Genomic DNA, 21,511 nt, shown 5'->3' with positions numbered 1-21,511 from the left:
AGGGAAATTTGGCACAGCTTCTGTTTGCCTTTTAAGAAAGTGAGTTTTCTTTTTTGTTAAATTGTGTCCACAAATATATTCTTGTGTGTGTGTGTGTGTGTGTGTGTGTGTGTGTGTGTGCGCGCGCTTGTGCTCAGTACCCTAGTTTGTAAAAGAAATTCTTTTTTGAAGCAAAAATAATTCTTCATGCATGCAATGTAACCTTAAACTCTCATAGAATATATGAACACTTTCTGGAAGCTGAGAAATACACTTCCTTGAGCTAGTTGATTAATTTTTGATTTGGGATATTTTCTTAAAAGCTAAAACATTGTGCATTTTTTAAAATGAGGTAATAGTTTTAGAATGTGTTCCCAGATTGCATTGCCAATTGAAGTCTGGCAATAGTTCAAGTAGGCTGTAATATACAGATGAAAAGACTTGGAAGTGTATGTTCCTGTCAAGAGCATGGGCTGGAAGGTCTATAACTGAAGAATGTTTCAGAACAACTGTATGTCTGGAAGTAAAATCATGGAATCCAAGGTGAAATACCAGCTAGACTTGCTCATGTGATGCTGTATTGAATAAACACAGGCACTCATGTTTTGGGGAGGGTGAGTGCAGCTACATTCATCTTTAACCTGAGAACACTCCTTCTCTCTGGTAAGGTTGTCTTGGTAGGCTCAACATGCAGCTAAAGTGAACAGTTCATATCTTTGAGATGACCAGGAGAATTATGCAATAACTGAAGAGTCAGACAGATGGTCTCCTTATTCAATTACTCTTCTAGCTATCTATAGCTGGATATCAAACCACTCCAGAATGGGGACTTAAAAAATAACAATTACTTGTTTTGCTCACCAATATAGGAGTTGACTGGAGCTCATCCAGGCAGTTTCCTTTGAGATCTTTCAGATGATTTCAGTTATAGTGGCTGAGGTTGAGGCCATTTGAAAGTCTTCTTCACTCTTGTAACTGGTGCCTATACTGGGAAAATTTAAACATCTGGGGACTGAAACAGAAAGGGATCCCCAGCCATCTCTGTCTCCATGTGGACTCTCCAACATAGTAGCTACAGGTAGTTGAACTTATTATATGGTGGATAGAGGCCCCCAAAACAGTGTTCCAAGAGACAATATTTAAAAGGCGGCAGACACAAAGTAGAATGCCTAAATGGTAAATATTATGTTTGTCCAAAGGTATTTTGAATATAGAATTCCAAACGAGCAGATCACAGCTAAAATACATTACTCTTTTTATAGTGGAGTAATAAGGCTGACCTGTGGTATTGGAGAATGTGAGGTGTGTATATGTGTTCTCTGTGTGTTTGGGGGCACATAAACAATCTTATGAATCCTAGAATTCCACTTGCTCCTGGCTAGAGAAAAGAGGAATCCACAATATCCTGTCCCTCTGTACCTCCAGCTTTTTCTTCGTAATCTGAGGATTTTGTGTGGCTCTGTATCACATTCAGTCTTCCATGAAGGAACATGTCTAGCTACCAAGGTGCACAGCAATAATTAGGCATATCATAGATGAGGCTATGTGTTTTACTTGGTTCTAACCAGGCTTAAGTGGCTCAGCCTTTAAAACTAATGAATTTAGTTCAATTCAAACAGAGGAAGGTATCTTGATTATTGCTAGCTGGCTATAAAATATTACTACTGTAAAAGTAAAACCATGTTGGGAATCAAGCAAGAACTCCTTGTTCTAAATGTATTTCATTTGGAGAATGGGGGAGTTTTTTTTTCAAGAAGTGTAAGAAGGTAGACATTTTGCTAGGAAAATTGCATCTTGAGAGACCTGAGTTTAAATATATTATGTAATGTCTAGTTTCTAATTGCTTTCATCCAGTTGTGTGAATTCTCCCCCATTTTTTATTTTTCATAATAGTAATGAGGCACAAATTTCTTGTAGAGAGTAGTTGACTTTATAAGAGCATGTTTAATCCTATTTGACCAAGGTAATGTTCTGGGAAATTTATTTGCATAAATCCCTTGGTTTATTTCATCCTCTAGGCCAGAAGTCTTCTTCTTGTTCCTCTTTATCTCTATGAGGACTATACACCCTTGAAGATTCTACTTAGGCCCTAAAGGACATCTCCACTCTTCAAGTTGGATTAGTTGCCTTGTCTCAGTAAGCATAGGCCTGCAATGCATACATTCTTTTATGGTTCCTATCAGTTGCAATGAAAGCAAGTAATTACCTGTTTAGATGTCTATTGCCCCACTAGTTTTCTGAGGATGGAAACCTTCTTATTCAAAGTATACCTCCATACTCAAAGAAAATTAGATATACTAGAGAGAAATTGTGCCCCAAACTCAGGGCACACAGTATGTATCCAATAAATGCTTGTGGAATGAATGTGTACAAATATCCTGGCTTTTTAAATGTTGCTTTTCAAAAACCCAAATCCAATGCAAAATTAACTTGACAAAGTGGAGTGTGAGCCATTTTGTGGAATGAAAAACACAGTTTTGAATCCTAGAGAATAATTTTCTGGTACACATTACAAATCAATTATTATGCTTAATAATAAATCAAACTGTGCATTTTGCTATTTTGAGGTTTTATTATCTGTGAACACTAACGGATTGATAACATATTAGTTATCTATGGCTATGTAATAAATTACCCAAAACTTAGTGGCTTCCAACACACATTTATGATCTCACAGTTTCTGTGGGTCAGGAATCTGCCTGTGGCTTAGCAGTATCCACTGCTTCAGGGTCTCTCACAGGCTGCAGTCATCTGAAGGCCCCAAGTGGGCAAGGTCCACTTTCAAGCTCACACTCATGTAATTATTGGCAGGATTTAGTTCCTTGAGAGTTGTTGGACTGAGGCCCCAGTTCCTCATGAACCGTTGGCAGGAGGCCTCCCTCAGTTCCTTGCTATGTGCGCTTCTGCACAGATCATCTCACAACTTGTCTGCTGGCTTCTTCAGGGAGAGCAAATGAGAAAGAAGAAGAGAGGGGCACCAAGCAAGACACAAGTAACAATGTTCTGTAACCTAATCTTGGAAGTGGATGTCATCACTTTTACTGTATTCCATTGGTTACTAGTTCCAACCTACACTCAAAGGGAAGGGATTACACAAGAGTATGAATACAAGGAAGTGGGAATTATTGGGAACTGTATCAGAAGCAGCCTAACCACAAATAATAAATAAATAAGAATTTAAGAAAATGAAAAAATGTATAACAATATCAGGGGGTACAAAAACATAACGTACTACTGTGATTGAACTACTAAAAATGGAAATATAGGAGAGACAAGAAAATTTAAACCCAAATTCTTTAATCCTTAATTCTTTAATCCATAAGCATTCATTGACTGTTTATTTGGTGCCAAGTATCACAATACACTCATGGCATACCAGAGAGAAATAAAACTGTATTAATGACTGAAGGAACTTAAAGATTAGGGAAGGAAATAAGAATGGAGAAAACAATCATTGTGAAAATTTTCATGATATAAATACTTTAATAGTATATAGTGCTGCGAGTTGCTGAAAGTTGTTCAGGGAAGTGAGCAATGAGGCAGAATCCACTAAACAAAGAGTGGTGAGAGAAGGAAGAGCTTGTGCAAGGAAAGAAATGTTGCTTATTTAGAATTAATGAATTTATGATTTTGCTGATCAAATAAATGCATAGAAAAAATTATTAAGGGGCTAGAAGTTATTTCAACTGTCCCCCAAGTCTCAATCTCAATGCCAAGGAAAGCAGAGGCAGTTCAATTCCCTGAATGAATAGCGATGTCTTAGTAGAAATAATCTTTAGAAACTGCTCTTATCTCCTTAAAGATTAGTTGGGCTGTATTTATCTGAATTTATGACTTGTCCCTGATGAAACTTTGAAACATGTGTACTTTGTCATTAGGAACATAGTTGAAGCGCCTCTCCTCCTCTGTGGCATTTCTCTAACCCTAGGAACTCAGTCAGTTCCAGGTGGCTTCTGGCCACCTGAGGCTCCACCAAGCCAACCTTGATGGGCAGTGTTTCCACAAGACTCCCCTGGAGATGTTTCCCTCCTCATACTCATCCAAGCCTACTTAACGTGTTTTCTCTCCAGAGGGGAGTATGGGAGGAGACTGGGGGTCAGCATCTGGACTGGCAGAGAAATTGAAACCTGTACCACCTAATTTTAAAGCCAGCATCTAAGGTAGATGCAGAAATTATCCATAGTGATGTAGGAGAGAGGTACGCTAGACTGTAGATTATAATTACACTATTTTGCTTTTAATTATCTTGTTTTTTGCTTTTGCTGTCACCCCAATTACATTTTCACAAATATACCTCCTTTCTTGTGACAGGAGCATATATTTATTTCTGACTTTAATTGTTTTGGGCATTTTTCAGTTTCACATTCTTCAAAATAATGACTATGGGATGCCATTATCTAATGATTTATGAGTTTTCTACTCTGCCAAGTCATTGTCTCCTATTTAAAATGTTAGGCTGTATAAAAAATTCTGTATGCTAGGGAGAAACTGTAGTTCCCAGAGGGTGACAGTCGATATATGAACCCAAAGCCTGTGTTGTCTCTACCAAACCAAGCAAAAGATCCAGTAGATAAAAATATTGTCTGGAACCTTTGAGAAATCTGCAATGTCAGGAAAGCTTGCAGGAAGTGATAGCTGGGTAAATGGTCTTTCTCTTTTCCAATAAAGAGGAGCATTCTTCAAGCTATAGGTTGATAAGCTTGCTATGAATCCTTAGAGTGAATAGATGAGTAAGATGAGCTAGGAAAACTTACATAAGGTAGTAATATTGACTTTCTGATCCTCTCCACTCCCATAGCTATCAACACTACTTTCTGTATGTAGCTTTTTGAATTTTCCTATTTATGACATAAGTTCAGCATCCCCTTGTCTACTTGAGGGTCATAAAGACCCTCTTTCTTGTTGACCACAAGCCAATTCTCAGAAGGCATCTTACTTCCTATTTGAATATAAAAGAAATCTTTTAATTTTAGTGTTTTCAGGAACTAGGAGGGGTTATCAGCAGGCTCACATTGATGAAGACTTTCCTTTCATTTTTCCTGCAATGCATTTTTTCTAAGTGACATAGTTTGATTTTTAAATTCTGAGCCACAAAAGCTACACATTTTAAATTACACTATAATTATATGCTTATATATCTGCCTCTTCTACTAAATTGGGAACTCCCTGAAGGTTGAAGTTCTGTGTCATTCATTTATGTATTGAAATGCATATAACAGTACCTGGTACCTAGCAAATTGTAACAAATGATTGTCCAAATAAAGTCATTCATTCATTATTTAATCTCCGTGAACTTTACTGATTTCTTAGGATAATAGTAAAACAAAGTACCCAGCAAAATGTCAGATACATAGTGGATGCTCAATAAATAATGTGATATTCCTTCCTTGCACTAAGAGATGCTATCCACTGAACCTAAAGAGGTAAGTATTAGATTAGAGCAGTTAAGTGTTCTGGGACCACATTCTCATAGTCTGTTCTAAACTCATCCATGTCAGTTTCAAATTTACCAGCCTATACTCTCTCATTGGCAGGAAAACGGAGGGAAAGGTTTCCTTGGCATCCTGCTTTCTCTCTCTCATGAATGTGATTTGTGTACAGGCTGTGATCCCTGTTACTCTTGCTGGCTGAGCACAGCTGTAAATAACGCCTAACTGTCCAGATGTGATTTGTTCTAGTCCAGGCCTCTTTTTATTCATCCTTGGTTAAACATCTGCATTCTAATTTTTGTATGTGACCTTTTTTTGTGTATCTGGATTCATCACATGACTTTATCATTTATTTTCCACTTTGATCAGGAGAGCTCAGAAATGTTTAATGCTTACAAAATGAAAACGATAAAATATCACATGCCACCAATATAGTCAAATTAGTACATGTGATTTGAAATCTTATCAGTTCATTAAAGAACTTCATTTTGACCCTGTCTATTTTTACAAGAGGCCAAATTTATTAACAAAAGTTCTGAGAAAAGTTTTTTTTAATTGTTCTGCTTATCAGGATGAGAGCCTAATCACAAACTTGATTAAAGAGGTTTAGGTCTGTAGTTCCCTATCTGAAGTTCTGAAATCCCCAAACTCTGACAAGCTAAAAAATTGGTTGGTAACTTATTTGGTGACAAAATTTGAGTTGGACTGAAGAGAGGTCATTTATAGTCTCTAACTTATGTTGTATAAATATTCATGGCAAAAATATCGATGTTTGCTTACTACAAGCTGCCCTAGGCCCCACTGGAAATGTTCTATAATATATAGTTTATGTTCTCTATGACCTCCTTAAAATATGAAAAGTCAGGGTTTTGAAATATGTTCAGGCCCAAGTGTTTCTTTGGGGGAAGGGATTATGGGCCTGTAGTTATCAAGCTTGATTCCTAGGGTGTTGGTATACATATTTAAACACTTATGTGTAATTAAGTTCCATCATCTTTAATTATAATGGTTTCAAAGAATATTACAAATAGTTTCTAGTTGCCAAAATATTTATGGATGAAATAATGTAATGTCTTGGATTTGTTCAAAATGGGAGAGAGGAAGTGGGTGTCGAGCACTTAGAAAAGTCTTAGATTTTACCCTACTTGCATACTCATAAGTTAGTCTGCCATAATTTCATGGATGTTGGCAGAAGACATAAAACTCTTGAGTCAGACAAAAAGGACTTCATTATTCACCAAACAGCAAGCAGTATTAATTTTATGTTCACAACAGATCCCTCTGCCTTCCAAGTCCTATGGGGCAATGTCAAGTGGCCCAGGTGGATGTTGTGCAAGCAGTGAGTTTGCATCACAGCTGGGGACCCCTGAGTTTATCAAACCTGAATATTTTATATGAGCAGTAAGCCAACCTGCCTGACCTTGCCCTGGAGGGAGCCATTATCTTTGTTATACTGGTCAGTAAACAGATCTGCCCTCTGCTCTGAAGAGTGACACTATCTTTATTATCCAAGATTGTCCGCTGTACAAAAATCCATGAAAAGACAATCCATAATAAGGCAGCCCGTGTATCTGCTCACAAAATATGCAGAAACACAAGAGACCAACAGAGAATTGCTGCCCATCAGTGGTGGTGGTAGTTGTAGTGGAGATGAAACAAAAGTAACTTAGTTGATAATTATGAAAATTAGGTGATGAATACATTGAGGTACAGCCTATTTTTGTATATATTTTTAAATTTCTATAAAGAACAAGTAAAAAATAGCAGCTACTATAAGTAACATGCTACATAAATCACAATAGAAAAGACCCATAGATAACTGTTAACTCTTCACTGTCTCACATCTGTACTTCCCTGAGCAAATGTCTAAAGTCTATTCAGTAAAGATTCTTTGGGGCTAATTAGATTATTGTTTGCTAGAGTATTGACAAGTGTATATGATTAACTCAAACCAATACTGGTTAAATAACCAACTGTGAAAGCTGAGATTATTGGGAAAATGTAGAAAATTACATTTCAGTTTTTAATTTGGGGGGAGCATAATATACATATCACATTCATAAATATATATATGTATATATATCACAATATACATATGACTTGTACATATCATATGTACTGTACTAGTATATCAGTGAGATGGAGCCAAAGGAGACTTCATTTATCTGCAAGGCCTTTTATTCATATGAATAGTAATCAGACTGTCAAAAAAAAGAATCTTGAAAATAATGCTAATGTAGGTGCTTTTAGCAAATCTCTGTTCTTAAAATATACATATTTTAGTAAAATATAAATACATTCCTGTTCTAAAAACAGAGGTGTCTAGACTAAAAAGTGAATGTCTTATTCCCCACAGACCAAGCACCAACTTTCCAATTTCCTATTTGCCTCCAGGAAGGTAATTACTATTAACAGTTTGGTGTGTATTCTTCCCAGCTAGTTTCTATAAATTTACATACATTAATATGTAAAAGCACAAGTACAGTTTTAAAAAAACAAAAATGAGATTATACTGTGCATACTTTTATATATCCTGTTTTTTTTCACTTAGGGTTTCTTGGAGATATTTCTATTTCATTATATATAAAACTATTTCTATTTTAAAAATTGTTGCATAGCAACACTGGATGGCTTGACTCCATCGGTTGAGAGTCATGCCATGCACCAAAAGGTCTCTGGTTGATTCCTGGTCAGCACACATGCCGAGGTTTCAGTCTCAATCCCCAGTAGCGGTGAGGGGTAGGGGGGTGCAGGAGGCAGCCAATGGATGTTTCTCTCTCCCTCTCCCTTCTTCTCTCTCTAAAAACATCAATAAAAACATTTTTAAAAACTGTTGTATAGCATTACATAGGATAGATGCATCATATTTGAAATATCCAAGCTCATCTTTCACTGCTACAAAGAATTTTTTATATTTGTTATGAGCACAAGTCACCATTGCATTCTGTATGAAGTAAGCTTCATGGACCAGTTCCTGCCTAGCTGGATCTATAATCTAAGACAACCTCAACATAAGCATGTAGCAAAAAAAGCAAAACAATCTCTGTACGTGTCAAGAGTTTTGAGATATTTATTTTAGAAATTGTGAAACATTTTTATTTCTCTTGCTGAGTTGAGGAGGAAGGGAGCTTAATGAGGAATAGTATATTTACATAGTCTCAAAGTATCACCTCATTAATTACTTACAATTTACAAAAGGAAAATCCATACAGTGAAAGAAGCAGACTTTAACCAATTGACCAAAATCAACATCACCTGTAAGGCCAAATGAGCATCCTGTGCCTCCAGATATGAGACCCAGAGAAAGACATATCATTTATTTAGTATTCCAGCCAGATATGCATTACTTTAATCGAATCATGAGAAAACATTAGACAAACTCATATCAAGAGGCAGTCTATAAAATAACTGGTCCACACTCTTTAAAAGTAATGATGAAAAACAAAAAATAAAAATAGAAGGTTCAGGAACTGTTCCAGTTTGAAGAAGACAAAATATACACGACAACTAAATGCAACCTGGTATCCTGGATTTGATCCTCTACTAGAGAAAAAAATTCCATAAAATTCATTGTTGGAACAAGCAATAAAATTGGAACATGGACTATAGATTAGATTTTTTTTAAAAAAAAAAACCAGCATCAATGCTAAATTTTCCAATTTCAACAGCTGTATTATAGTTATGTAAGATATGTTAAAAATATGTTAGGATATATAGGCAATACATACTGAAGGATGGTTAAGTGTAAATGTGCATGTATCTGCAAAAGGTTCAGAAAAAAGTGTGTGTGTATGTGTGGCGAGAGAGATTGGGAATATGATAAAATAAGTGTGACAAATTATTAAAAATTAGTGACCATTGATATGGTTGATGGGTACATGAATTTTTTTTATTTTTGCAACTTTTCACTACATTTGAAATTATTTCAAACTAAAACTTGAAGAACATGTCTTGATTTCAAGAGCATGTGGAGACCTGGAATGGATGAATCATGCATACATGTGATGGTCATGTTTCCTGGTCAACTGTCTTCTGCTTGGAGTGAGCTCTGGTTATAAGATTTTAGGGAAGGGTTCTTTTTCAATAGATTTTCCAGAGATATTTCATGTATCTCACAATTAGGAACTGCCAAAACACTTCAGTTTCAGAAAGACAAATAGCTGACTAACTGTTGGTTTTCAGAGGCAGGAGAGGAACTTGTATTTTAAAGGGCAAGTTGCTTTAATAAACCATTGTATTGCATCAATCTGTTGTAATAAGTCTCCTTTGATTGGTGTCTTTCACTAAGCTATGTCTAACCAGATAAACTTGCTTTCACTTTCAATCCTTTTCTTTTGATAATACTGATTGAGTTAGGGAACAATGGGTCATGGCTTTAAGTTTAGAAATGCATAAAAACATAGAACCTGCCCTGACCGGTTTGGCTCAGTGGATGGAGGGTCGGCCTGCGGACTTGGGGGTCCCGGGTTCGATTCCGGTGAAGGGCATGTGCCTTGGTTGCGGGCACATGCCTGGTGGGGAGTGTGCAGGAGGCGGCTGGTTGGTGGTTCTCTCTCATCATTGATGTTTCTATCTCTCTCTCCATCCACTCCTCTCTGAAATCAATAAAAATATATCTTTAAAAAAACACAAACAAACAAAAAACACACAAAAAAACATAGAACCTGACAGGCTTGTTTTGGTGATTGAGCATGAACCTATGAACTAGGTTTGATTTCTGGTCAGGCACATGCCCAGGTTGAGGGCTCAATTTCCAGTAGGGGGCGTGCAGGAGGCAGCGGATCAATGATTCTCTCTCATCACTGATGTTTCTCTCTCTCTCTCCCTCTCCTTTCCTCTCTGAAATCAATAAAATATTTTTTTAAAAAACATAGAAATTATTCTAACAGATCAATAATCCCTCTTGCTTATCTGTCTCTGAATTGCTCCAAGGACCTGGCAATAGCAATTATTTAATTTATTTTTCTCAGTAGCTTTATTGAGATACAATTTACATACATACATTTTACTCATTTTAAATGTACAATTCAATAGATTTTAATATATCTACAGGGGTGCAACCACCACCACAGTCTAATTTTAGAACATCTTCATCAACCCAGAAAGAAACTCCATGCTCATTAGCAGTCACTCCCCATTCCCCCTTCTCTCTCAGTCCCTGGGAACCACTAATTCATTATCTGTGTCTCTGGATTTGTCTATTCTGGACATTTCATATAAATGAAATCATACAAATATGTGGTCCTTTGTGGCTGGCTTCTTTTTCTTAGCATACTGTTTACAAGATTCATCCATGTTATAGCATGACTCAGTGCTTCACTTCTTTTTATTGCTGAATAATATTCTGTAATATGGGTATATCCATTCATCAGATGATGGGCATTAGGGTTGTTTCTACTTTTTAGCAATTATAAATAATGCTGCTATGAACATTTGTGTGAATGTATGTTTTAATTTCTCTTGAGTATATATGTATGTAGGAGTGGAATTGCTGGGTCATGTGGTAACTCTATGTGTAACATTTTGTGGAACTGCCCGACTGTTTTCTAAAGTGGCTGCACCATTTTATATTCCCACCAGTAACATGTGAGGGTTCTAATTTCTCCACTTGTTATTGTCTGTGTTTTTTATTATAACCATCCTAATGGCTGTGAAGTGGAATCTCATGGTAATTTGGATTCGCATTTCCTTTATGACTAATGATGTTGATCACATTTTCATGTGCTTAATGACCATTTTTATATTTTCCTAGAAGAAATGTATATTTAGAACCTTTGCCAATTTTTTAATTGAGTTATTCATCTTTTCATAAATGATTTTCCAGACTTCTTTGTATATTCCAAATACAAGTTTCTTATTGGATATATAATTGGCAATAATAATTTACACAGATTGGCTATCAGTTGGCTGCTTTTTGTACTTAAAAAATCTCTTGGATATATTTTAATTTCAATATGTATGAGCAAATCTCAATTTCTTTAAGAAAATGTTGAATGGCATTCCATATTTGAAATATCCCCTAACAATTGCCATCTGAATGAGGTCTTCCATCTGTATTCTTACAGGGCACATTCTGAACCACACTCTTCTATCCTATATTTTGGGGGTATTAGTCAAATCCACTCTACTAGATTTATGCTAAGATTGAGAAACATGTATTCTGCATCTTTTTTTTTTTTTTTTTTGCGGGGAAAGGGGGAGGGGTGTTCTCACACAGCATTTAGCGTATACCACTCTGCTGGTTGGTAAGTTTAGAGAAGATCCCCACTGGCTCATTGTAAACTCTCAGAGGAGAAGATATTTACCCTTTGGGTCTTGTTTATGATGCTGCAGACTACATAATCTTAGAGTTGGAAAAGACCCAATGGGTCCTGTAGTCCAGTGGAACTCACAGTGCTATTCAAAGATCGGTACTAGTCCACAATCTCTTACTGGACTATGATGATTGAACGCAGAAAGGAGAGTGTTTAGAAATTGTTCATGTATTTGATATTGCTGTGAGAGCCAAGCACGTGGTATTGTATTATACAAAATATCAGGCCACAATTGATAGGAAATTTTAAAAATGCCTTCACCAAAGACAATTGAGAAATACTTCTGTAGTCCAATCTGTCACCCACAGCAAAAATTCCTTCAGTAACCAATCAAATGGAATTTACTTAGTTGGTTTAGTTTATTAGTTCAAGAAAGATTTATTCACCCTCTACAACATGTTGTGAACTGGTTAAGCTACAGGCCCTATCCTGATTTTTCACTCGCTAGGTGTGTGAACGTGGGGAGGGTTCTTAATCTCTCAGTTTCCCAATTTCTACCTCTGTAAAATGGGGTAAATAAGAGGACCTATTATCAAAGGGTTATTTTGAGGAATAGTTGAATATATATATATATATATATATATATATATATATATATATATATATATAGAGAGAGAGAGAGAGAGAGAGAGAGAACAGTTTATATATATTACATATATATAAATAGCTTTATGTTACATATTATGTATAATTAGATGTATAATTTTGTATATATGATCAGATATATAATTAGAACAATCCCTGGTACATGATAATCATTCAATAAATGTTAGTGAAGTTAATGATGATGCTGATGCTGGGGATAGTGATGCCGAATATTGTGGATACATTACGTAGAAGGCATAGCCCTTACTATCTGGTAGCTAATGAGGGAGTATGGGCAAAGAGACAATTTCAGTGCAGCAAGTGCTGAGACAGGATGAGTACACAGGATATCCAATCTTGTCCAAGAAGGTATATTAATGTAAAGCTAAGCTTCTGGAACAAAGAAAGCTCAAATTCAGTGACTTAAAGACCACAGAAGTATATTTCTATTTCACTTAATAGTTCTGAAGTGGATAGCTGTGTTAGTGATGTAGGCTGACTCCTATAACAAATGATTCCCAAATTCAAAGGACTGTTAACAGTAAAATGCTTATTTCTTGCTTACATCATCCAACCATTTAGAGACCCAGACTCTCTAACTCTGTTTGAATGACCATGTGTGCATAAAGTGGGGAAAACTGAATGGATTTGGGGGATGACTGCTGCAACAGGGATCACTAGTGATATATACTAGTAGCTACAAACAAGAACATGGGGGAAGAAGATGACAAAAGATAAGGCTGAGAGGCAAGAAAAGGCCAGACCATAGAGGGCCCTAAATGCCAGGTTAAGGAGGCTGGACATATGAATATTATAGAGAAGTTGAGATAGGAACATAATATTATTTTTTAAAACTTTAAAGAACACTGTGGCCCTAACTGGTTTGGCTCGGTGGATAGAGCGTCGGCCTGCAGACTGAAGGGTCCCAGGTTCAATTCCGGTCAAGGGCATGTACCTTGGTTGCAGGCACATCCCCAGTAGGGGGTGTGCAGGAGGCAGCTGATCGATGTTTCTAACTCTCTAACTCTCTCCCCTCTTCTCTGTAAAAAATCAATAAAGTATATTTTTTTTAAAAGAACACTGTGGCTGTAATATAGAGCGAATTTATGAAGGAAGCAAAAGGATGCCATTTAGAATCAAATTTATTACAATAATCCAAGCAGAGGTTGATGGTTTGAATCAAGGCAGTATCAATGGGAAGGAAGAAAATTAGATGAATCTGGAGAGTGTCTTCAGGATTTGCAGACTGATGGACTAGGAAGAACTGGCAAGAATGAGGCTAAGGACCAGGATGATATCCTGCCAACTATTCTCTGAAATGAGGAATTTGAAGGAGGAGGCTTTGAGGGGTGGGCCAAGGTGGGAGACTATGAATTCAAGTTTGGTTACATTGAGTTTCAGGTGACTCGGGTTTTCCAATAACACCCTCCAATTGGTCTTTGGAGATAGAGTCACGAATTTCAGAAGCGCGAGAGAGCTACACTGGAAGTAAGGTTTTATACTGTGTAAATGGCAGTCAGAGCCATTGGAGTCACTAAAACGGCAAAGAATATCATGTAGAATGAGAAAAGAGTGGACCCAGGACAGGAGTCTCAGTGAGCCTCAGTGAACATCAGAAGTGAGCGAGGCCACAAAGGAGGCTTAGAAGAGTGGCCAGAGGCCCTAGCCAGTTTGGCTCAGTGGATAGAGTGTCGGCCTACAGGCCAAAGAGTCCCGAGTTCAATTCTAGTCAAGGGCACTTACCTTGGTTGCAGGCTCTTCCCCTGCCCAGGCCCTGGTCAGGGCGTGTGCAGGAGGCAACCAATCAATGTGTTTCTCTTGCTTAGATGTTTCTCTCTGTCTTTCCCTCTCTCTTATACTCTCCCTAAAAATCAATGGGAAAATATCCGCGGGTGAGGATTAACAAACAAAGCAAAACACACACACACACACACACACACACACACACACACACACAAGAGTGGCCAGAGGAGTCAGACAGGTGGCAAGAGAGTGCAATGTCAGAGAAATCACAGAAACAAAGAGAAGATTTCAAAAAGGAGGATGTGGTCAACGGTGTCATGTAAGAGAAATTGCAAAGAACATTTACCGACAGTGACATTACAAAGATGGGTTTGGGCTGTGGGGGCAGAAGCCAGACTGAATGGACTGACAGAGGAGTGAAGGCTATGAAGGGCAGATCACATGTGCATGCCACTCTCAGAAAGTCAGACTTCAAAGAGGATGGGAGAAAGAGGCAGTAACTTGATGGAATGTGAAGCTGGGGAAGTTTGCTGTATGTAAGTGATGAGAGAAAGCTATGCATGGTCACCAATGAGAAGCTGAGGTTGGGTAAAAGCAAAGGTGAGAAAGGACATAATTGATGGAGTTGGGGAAAGAATTTAGACTGGATTAGCCTTCAATATGAATCCCCTTCCCCATAAGTAATTTCCTTTGTGTACAACTCTAAATATTAGAACTATGCAGGGTTGGCGAAAAGTAGCTTTAGAGTTGTGAATATGTGAAACACAGAATTTATTCTTGTATTATTATTTATTAACTAGAGGCCTGGTGCACAACATTCGTGCACGGGGGGGTGGGGGGTGGGGAGACGGGGCCTCAGCCTGGCCTGCGCCCTCTCGCAGTCTGGGACCCCTTGGGGGATGTCCACCTGCCGGAGGTGGGGAAAGCTCCCACCACTGAAGCTGCGCTCACCAGCCATGAGCCCAGCTTCTGGCTGAGGCTCCCCTTGTGGGAGAACACTGACCACCAGGGGCAGCTCCTGCATTGAGCGTCTTCCCCCTGGTGGTCAGTGTGTGTCATAGTGACCGGTCATTCTGCTGTTCAGTTGATTTGCATATTAGGGTTTTATTATATAGGATAATTGTATTATTTTCCGTATGAACAACTGTAAATCTACTTTTGCTCCACCTGTATTTCTTATACTGAAGGGAAATATGTTTCCTTGTAACTCTTATCTGAGTCTTATTTCTGCTTCCTCAACTCTTACACAGCTGCAATCTTACTTCCTTTTCAGTTTCTTTTATAAACAACTATAGTTCCTTCAAGCATTTTCCATATGAGTTGATTTCAAGGTTTCATCTGAACAATGTTCAGCTTAAAATGTCAAACACTGAACTGCTAAAAAAAATGTTCTAGATATGTTTTGGCACATACGGTACCAAGCCCACTGTTTATGTTTTCTTTCTTGATCTGAACACGATATATTTATGCATTGAATTTTGAGCATTTAAAAAATTGCATTATATAAGCATTAGTTATTGTGCTTATAAACAATTAAAAGTCCCACTTTTTCCCAGGAACTGCTTTTAAGCCAGCTCTCCTATGTTAAAAGCTAAATATAGGTCTCAACTTTATTTTTGCTACTTTTAAATTATTATCCCAAGCTGTCATCCTCTTGGATAGGATATGGATTCTGACATCAAATGTATTTACTCTTTCCCAGTCAGTGTTGTCAGTTTCAACATTCACAAAGTTATTGTGGGAGGTAGAATTCAAAGATGATTCTCACCCCCTGGAGTCCATACCTTGATGTAATCCTCTCCTCTTGTGTGTAGGTAGAACCTGTGACTTGCTTCTAACCCATAAAATATTGCAAAGGCGAGGGATTTTGCAGCTGTAATTAATGTGCCTAAGCAGTTATCTTTAAGTTCTTCAAAAGAGAGCACATCCAGGTGGGCTTGACCTTACCAGGGGAGCCTTATAAAAGAGGGTCCAGACCTGTCCTGAAAGAAAAGGCTTGACACAGGAAAGACTCTCCTGCTAGCCTTAAAGAAACAGTCATATCAGGAACAATCTATGGGAAAGGGTGGCTTCTAGGAGTTGAGAACCTCAGTCCTGAATGCTTCCAGCAACCTAAATGAGCTTGGAAGAAGTTCTTGAGTCTCAGATGAGACCACTGTCCCCACTAACTCCTTTATTGCAGAAAACACAGCTAAGGACCCATGAACACCGAAATAATAAATGTATGTTGTTCTAAGATGCTAAGTTTGTGGTAATTTGTTATGCATCATAGAAAATGGATATGCTTGTCGTCAGCATTACTATTCATGTCTTGGGCATAAGAGAGTTGGACTGTACAGGGAGAGGGCACCATCCTTTAAAATTCTCTCCTCTGCTTTTCACCTGTGGCTTCCATAGCATCCCTGATGCTCCTTGCCCATACAGGTTAATGAACTTTGATTGGTGAGAGGTAGAAAACATCACCACAGTGGACCACATATCAGCTTCTGAGCCAGAATAAACTGCCTCCTTGAAAACAGACACATTGAAAACCAGTACTGTTTGTGTTGTGCATTACTGCAATACTTATTAACCGCTCTGCTGATTCATTCTATGACAAAGCATCTGAATCAGGCATTAGTGGATCGTCTCTGTTATTGTCAGAGAGCCATTTGCCTCAGGATAAAGAATGTCTGTTAATATTCTGGGCACGCTTGAGACTCTCGACTAAGAGGCCAACACTGCCCTCTCATTAGTACTTTGTGGGTGTTAAGACCTTCATTAAGATTCCACTTCCTTTAATGTGGTCACCTTGGCATGTTTTCTGAATGACCTTAGTGACTTAGGAAGGATTGTTTTTTCCAAATAATAGGCAAGAATGCAGAAAGTAATTGGATTTGGCATACCTCGTAACATCTCATTGGATTGCTTTTAGAAGAACTCTTAAAGAAAGGCTTTATTTAAAACAGAACAAAGAGGAAGATTTGGCTGGACACTGATGAGCTTCTCTATGAGATTCAATGACTAATGCTGCATGTCAACACCAGGCATCCATGTATATGGATATTATGACACCAATGTGTATAGACTTCTTAATACTGAGGGAGGAGCGGAAAGCAGTTTCCCCTTCCACCCCATTGCAGAAAGTTAGTAGGAATATACTGTAGTGAGAATCCAGGAGGCTGCATGGATTCTACATTAGTTGATGGACAAGTGAGCAGAAAACTTCAGTTTCTGGGATGATTTTGGATTTTTAGAGATGCCCTCAGGCAACAGCACTGGACCTGACCTAAAACAGGCTTTCTTAACCCCAGCACTATTGACTTATTGACATTTGGGGCAGAAAAATTCGGCATGTATGTGAGAGAGAGAGAGAGAGAGAGAGAGAGAGAGAGAGAGAGAGAGATATTGAAGAGTACTGTCCTCTGCATTATAAGATGTTCAGCAGCAGCCCTGGCCTGTCCCCAGTAGATGCTCTATTCCAGGACCCCCACAAGTTTGACAACCAAAAATGTCTCCAGATGTTTGCCAGATGTTGGGCAAAATCACAGTTGAGAACCACTGCTCTAAAATAAGCACTTAGTTTTCTGCCCAATGTCTGTTTCTTGTGATGCTTTAATTTTCTCAACTCAGTTTAACCAAAGTGGTTAACAACAGACATGGGGGTGGGGAAGGGGCAGGGAGGGGGTGGAGTGAATGGAACGTTTGTTTTTCTTTGTCTATGCAGATACATACAGCGGCTATGATATGTAAAAATTGGGTCTTAAAGGGTTTCCAGGGCTGTGTGTCTGCTCCTGAGGTTTGTTTTAAGTATATGTGTCCTTTGCCTGTATTTTGTATTAAAAATTAGAAAAACAACACGTTTTTTTTCTTTTGTTTTCTTTCTAAAATATATTTTATTGATCTTTTACAGAGAGGAAGGGAGAGGGATAGAGAGTTAGAAACATCGATCAGCTGCCTCCTGCACACCCCCTACTGGGGATGTGCCCACAACCAAGGCACATGACCTTGACCGGAATCGAACCTGGGACCCTTGAGTCCGCAGGCCGACGCTCTATCCACTGAGCCAAACCGGTCAGGGCGACAACACGTTTTTTGAGTATGTTAGCATTGTCCCTTTATTTTTTTATTTTTAAGCAAGTTCTTTTTCTGAATCTATAGGCTGTTCCAAAAAATCTATACACACTTTAACAGCTGATAGCTCAATTGATGTTTCTTTCTTTTCATATTTAACCCATTGGAATTAATAATTATTCAAAGAGTATATACATTTTTTGGGACACCCTGTATTTTTCTTTCATAAACTTCTTTTGGTTTTGCTTAAAAGTGGCTTTATTAAGGGCTTATATACCGTCCTAAAACCAGAGTATTTGTTTGCTTATTTCAGAGCAGTGGTTCTCAACTGTTATTCAGGTTTTAGGGATTTTTTGCATCCTTATTTTAATATTGGTTTGTATAATGACCTGGGAGTTCATATCTATTACTACCAAAAAATTAATAAAGTTATGTTGAAAATCCAGAAGTAATTGGGCAAGTCTGGTTTCCTGTTCTGATATTTTTCTGTCTCTTTTCTAAAACCCACACTCCTATGGGGACCATCCTTACAATGTTCAATCTAATTCTAACCTTTGTATAGAAGAAACGTGATCAAGAGCATCATTGCTTGAGTTGCCACTGCACAAAAAAACAGGGGATTGAATTGTCATTGAACCAATTAGTTTCTGCCAATAATTGGAAAGAGCATCAATTATCAACAAATAAAATGCTTAAGTACTAGTAGAGAGGAGACTTAAAAACTGAAAAGCAAGATCTGAAATTTCATCAATTTGCCCATGGATATTCAGCTAATTATTTGCTATGAGAGGTAATTCTCAATTCTTCAAAGCACTGTAAATGATCAAAAGGATAGTGCTCTGGAGGAGGGTGAAGCACCATGTGCTAAATGAAGAAACCAGCCTGGCTAGGCTAGCAAATGAAAGTAAAAGGTCGAATCCATTTACAGAACTTAGTTTCCTGCTGTTCATTCTATGTTACCCAAGCTTCCTGATAGCAATGAAATTATCTTTAAGTGAAAGACCAACACTTGGGAGAGAAATTGAGCACGGAAAATCAATACTAAGTTTCAGTGGTTCCTGACCAGAACATTAAACTCCTTTTTATAGGAGAGAGAGAGAGAGAGAGAGAGAGAGAGAGAGAGAGAGAGATCTCCAAGTGACTCAGTCCTGTCTCCCTGGTTAGTGGGTAACTTCACAGACAATATTAGATTTTGGTTTCTTTAAAAACTATAAAGATCATATAACTGAGAGGCTAGCTTTTTTTCAATGGTGTCAATACTGATTTGAGAATTGGCATTTTTATTAGCTACTAACTTGTTCTATGAAAATAAAGATAAAAAGAATTATTTGGGCTGCAGCCTTTTGGAAACAGAACACTTGTCAATAATGCCAGAAAACACTAGCAGAGAAGGACAGAAATGACCCCCTGATCTTTTCTCATGAGGTGTGCTTTGAATCTGTTATTAAATATGAGAGAAATGAATCTAGTATAGTTTGGAAAGGGTTTTAGTTTATTCAATCTTGTAAGAATGTGATCGTGATCTTTTTTTCTTCCTCAAAATTGCTGAAGATCAGTTTTATAACTTGTACATATACATATATTATTTACATGTATATATTTGTATGCATGTATATATCTGTATGTATATGACTCTATAGCAAAGGTTGGCAAACTATGGTCTGAGAGTCAAATACAGTCTGATGCCTGTTTTTGTAAATACATTTTTATTGAAATAGCCATATATTTTTATGCGTTCATGTATTGTCTGTGGTTTTTTCATGCTACAATGACAGAGTTGAGTAAGTTTGACAGACTTTTTGGCCCTTTACAGAAAAGCATCCACTGATCCTTGTTCTAGAGCCAGACCTTTCTACTTGGCACATGCTAGAATAATAAAGAAGAAATATTTGCTTTTTTAAAGCTTTGTAATGTTTTAAATATTTCAATTATGTAACATTTTATATATTTGAGGGTAGGTTATTATACTTTCTTCTAATTTTTGAAGTTGGATGCTTTGGCTATTTTGCTTAGTTATTTATTTATGTACTTATTTAATTACAGCTGAAGTTCAATATTATATTAGTTTCAGGTATACAACATAGTGATTAAACATTTATATAACTTATGAAGTGATCACCCCAATAAGTCTAGTACCTACCTGTGCTGTACTTTACATCCCCATAACTATTTTTATAACTGGTAGTTTGTATTTCTTAATCCCCTTCATCTTTTTCCCCGTCCTTCCTCCCCCATCCTTTCTGGCAGCTATCAGTTTGTTCTCAGTAATGAGTTTGTTTCTGTTTTGTTTTGTTTGTTCAGTTATTGCACGTTTTAGATTCCACATGTAAGTGAAATCATGCTGTATTTTTCATTCTCTGTCTGACTTATTTTACTTAGCATGATACCCTCTAAGTCCATCCATGTTGTTGCAAATGGCAAGATTTCATTCTTGTTTTTATTGCTGCGTAATTTGTATCCATTCATCTATGGATGGACACTTACAATATCCTGGGTATTGTAGATAACTGCAATGAACATAGGAGTGCATATATCTTTTCGAATTAGTGCTTTTGTTGTCTTCAGAAAAGTACCCAAAAGTGGAATTGCTGTGTCATATGGTAGCTCTATTTTTAATTTTCTGAGGAACCTCCATACTGCATCATTTTACAATCCCACCAACAGTGCACAAGGATTCCCTTTTCTCCACATTCTCGCCAACATTTTTTATTTGTTGACTTTTAGATAATAACCTTTCTAATAAGTGTGAAGTGATAGCTCTGTGGTTTTGATTTGCATTTCCCTGATTATTAGTGATGTTTAGCATCTTTTCATATGTCTGTTGGCCATCTATATAGCTTCTTTGGAGAAATATCTATTCAGGTCCTCTGCCCATTTTTTAACCAGATTTTTTTTATGTGGTGTTACATGAGTTCTTTATATATTTTGGATATTAACCCCTTACCAGAGATATCATTTGTAAATATCTTCTACCCTCCAGTAGGTTCTGTTTTTGTTTTGTTGATGGCTTCCTTTGCAGTGCAAAAGCTTTTTAGTTTTATACTTTGTTAATGCTTCATAAATTCACATATCATCTTTGTGCAGAGGCCATACTAACCTCTGTATTGTTCCAATTTTAGTATATGTGCTGCCAAAGAAAGCACAAGAGGATAAATATTTTTATAAAAAATCTACTTATGGAGCATATGCTATGCAAAGAAGTTACTTGTTGACAAGGAGGTAAAAATGTGTGGGAAAATGTGAAGAAACTGAAGAAGAGAAGTTCTGAATGTTATTAGAGGCCTCTAAAGGGATGGAGAGAAAAGTAGTATTGAGTTGTCAACCTGGAATTAATCAAAACTTTACCAAAATGCCTATGTAAGTGCATAGATCAGAAGATTCAATATAATAAAATTAAATAAATTAAAC

The 21,511-nt window shown here is 37.3% G+C and overlaps 1 non-coding gene across 1 annotated transcript; it reads right to left on the bottom strand.

Moving 5' to 3' along the window:
• Positions 1-21,142: 21,142 nt before the first annotated feature.
• Positions 21,143-21,246, bottom strand: LOC132225359 (U6 spliceosomal RNA). Its single transcript, XR_009450879.1, has one exon. It is a non-coding gene; the product is annotated as a U6 spliceosomal RNA (small nuclear RNA).
• Positions 21,247-21,511: the final 265 nt, after the last annotated feature.

This window comes from Myotis daubentonii, chromosome X, assembly GCF_963259705.1.
Source record: "Myotis daubentonii chromosome X, mMyoDau2.1, whole genome shotgun sequence".
NCBI lineage: Eukaryota > Metazoa > Chordata > Mammalia > Chiroptera > Vespertilionidae > Myotis > Myotis daubentonii.
This window is presented reverse-complemented; position numbering and strand designations above follow the sequence as displayed.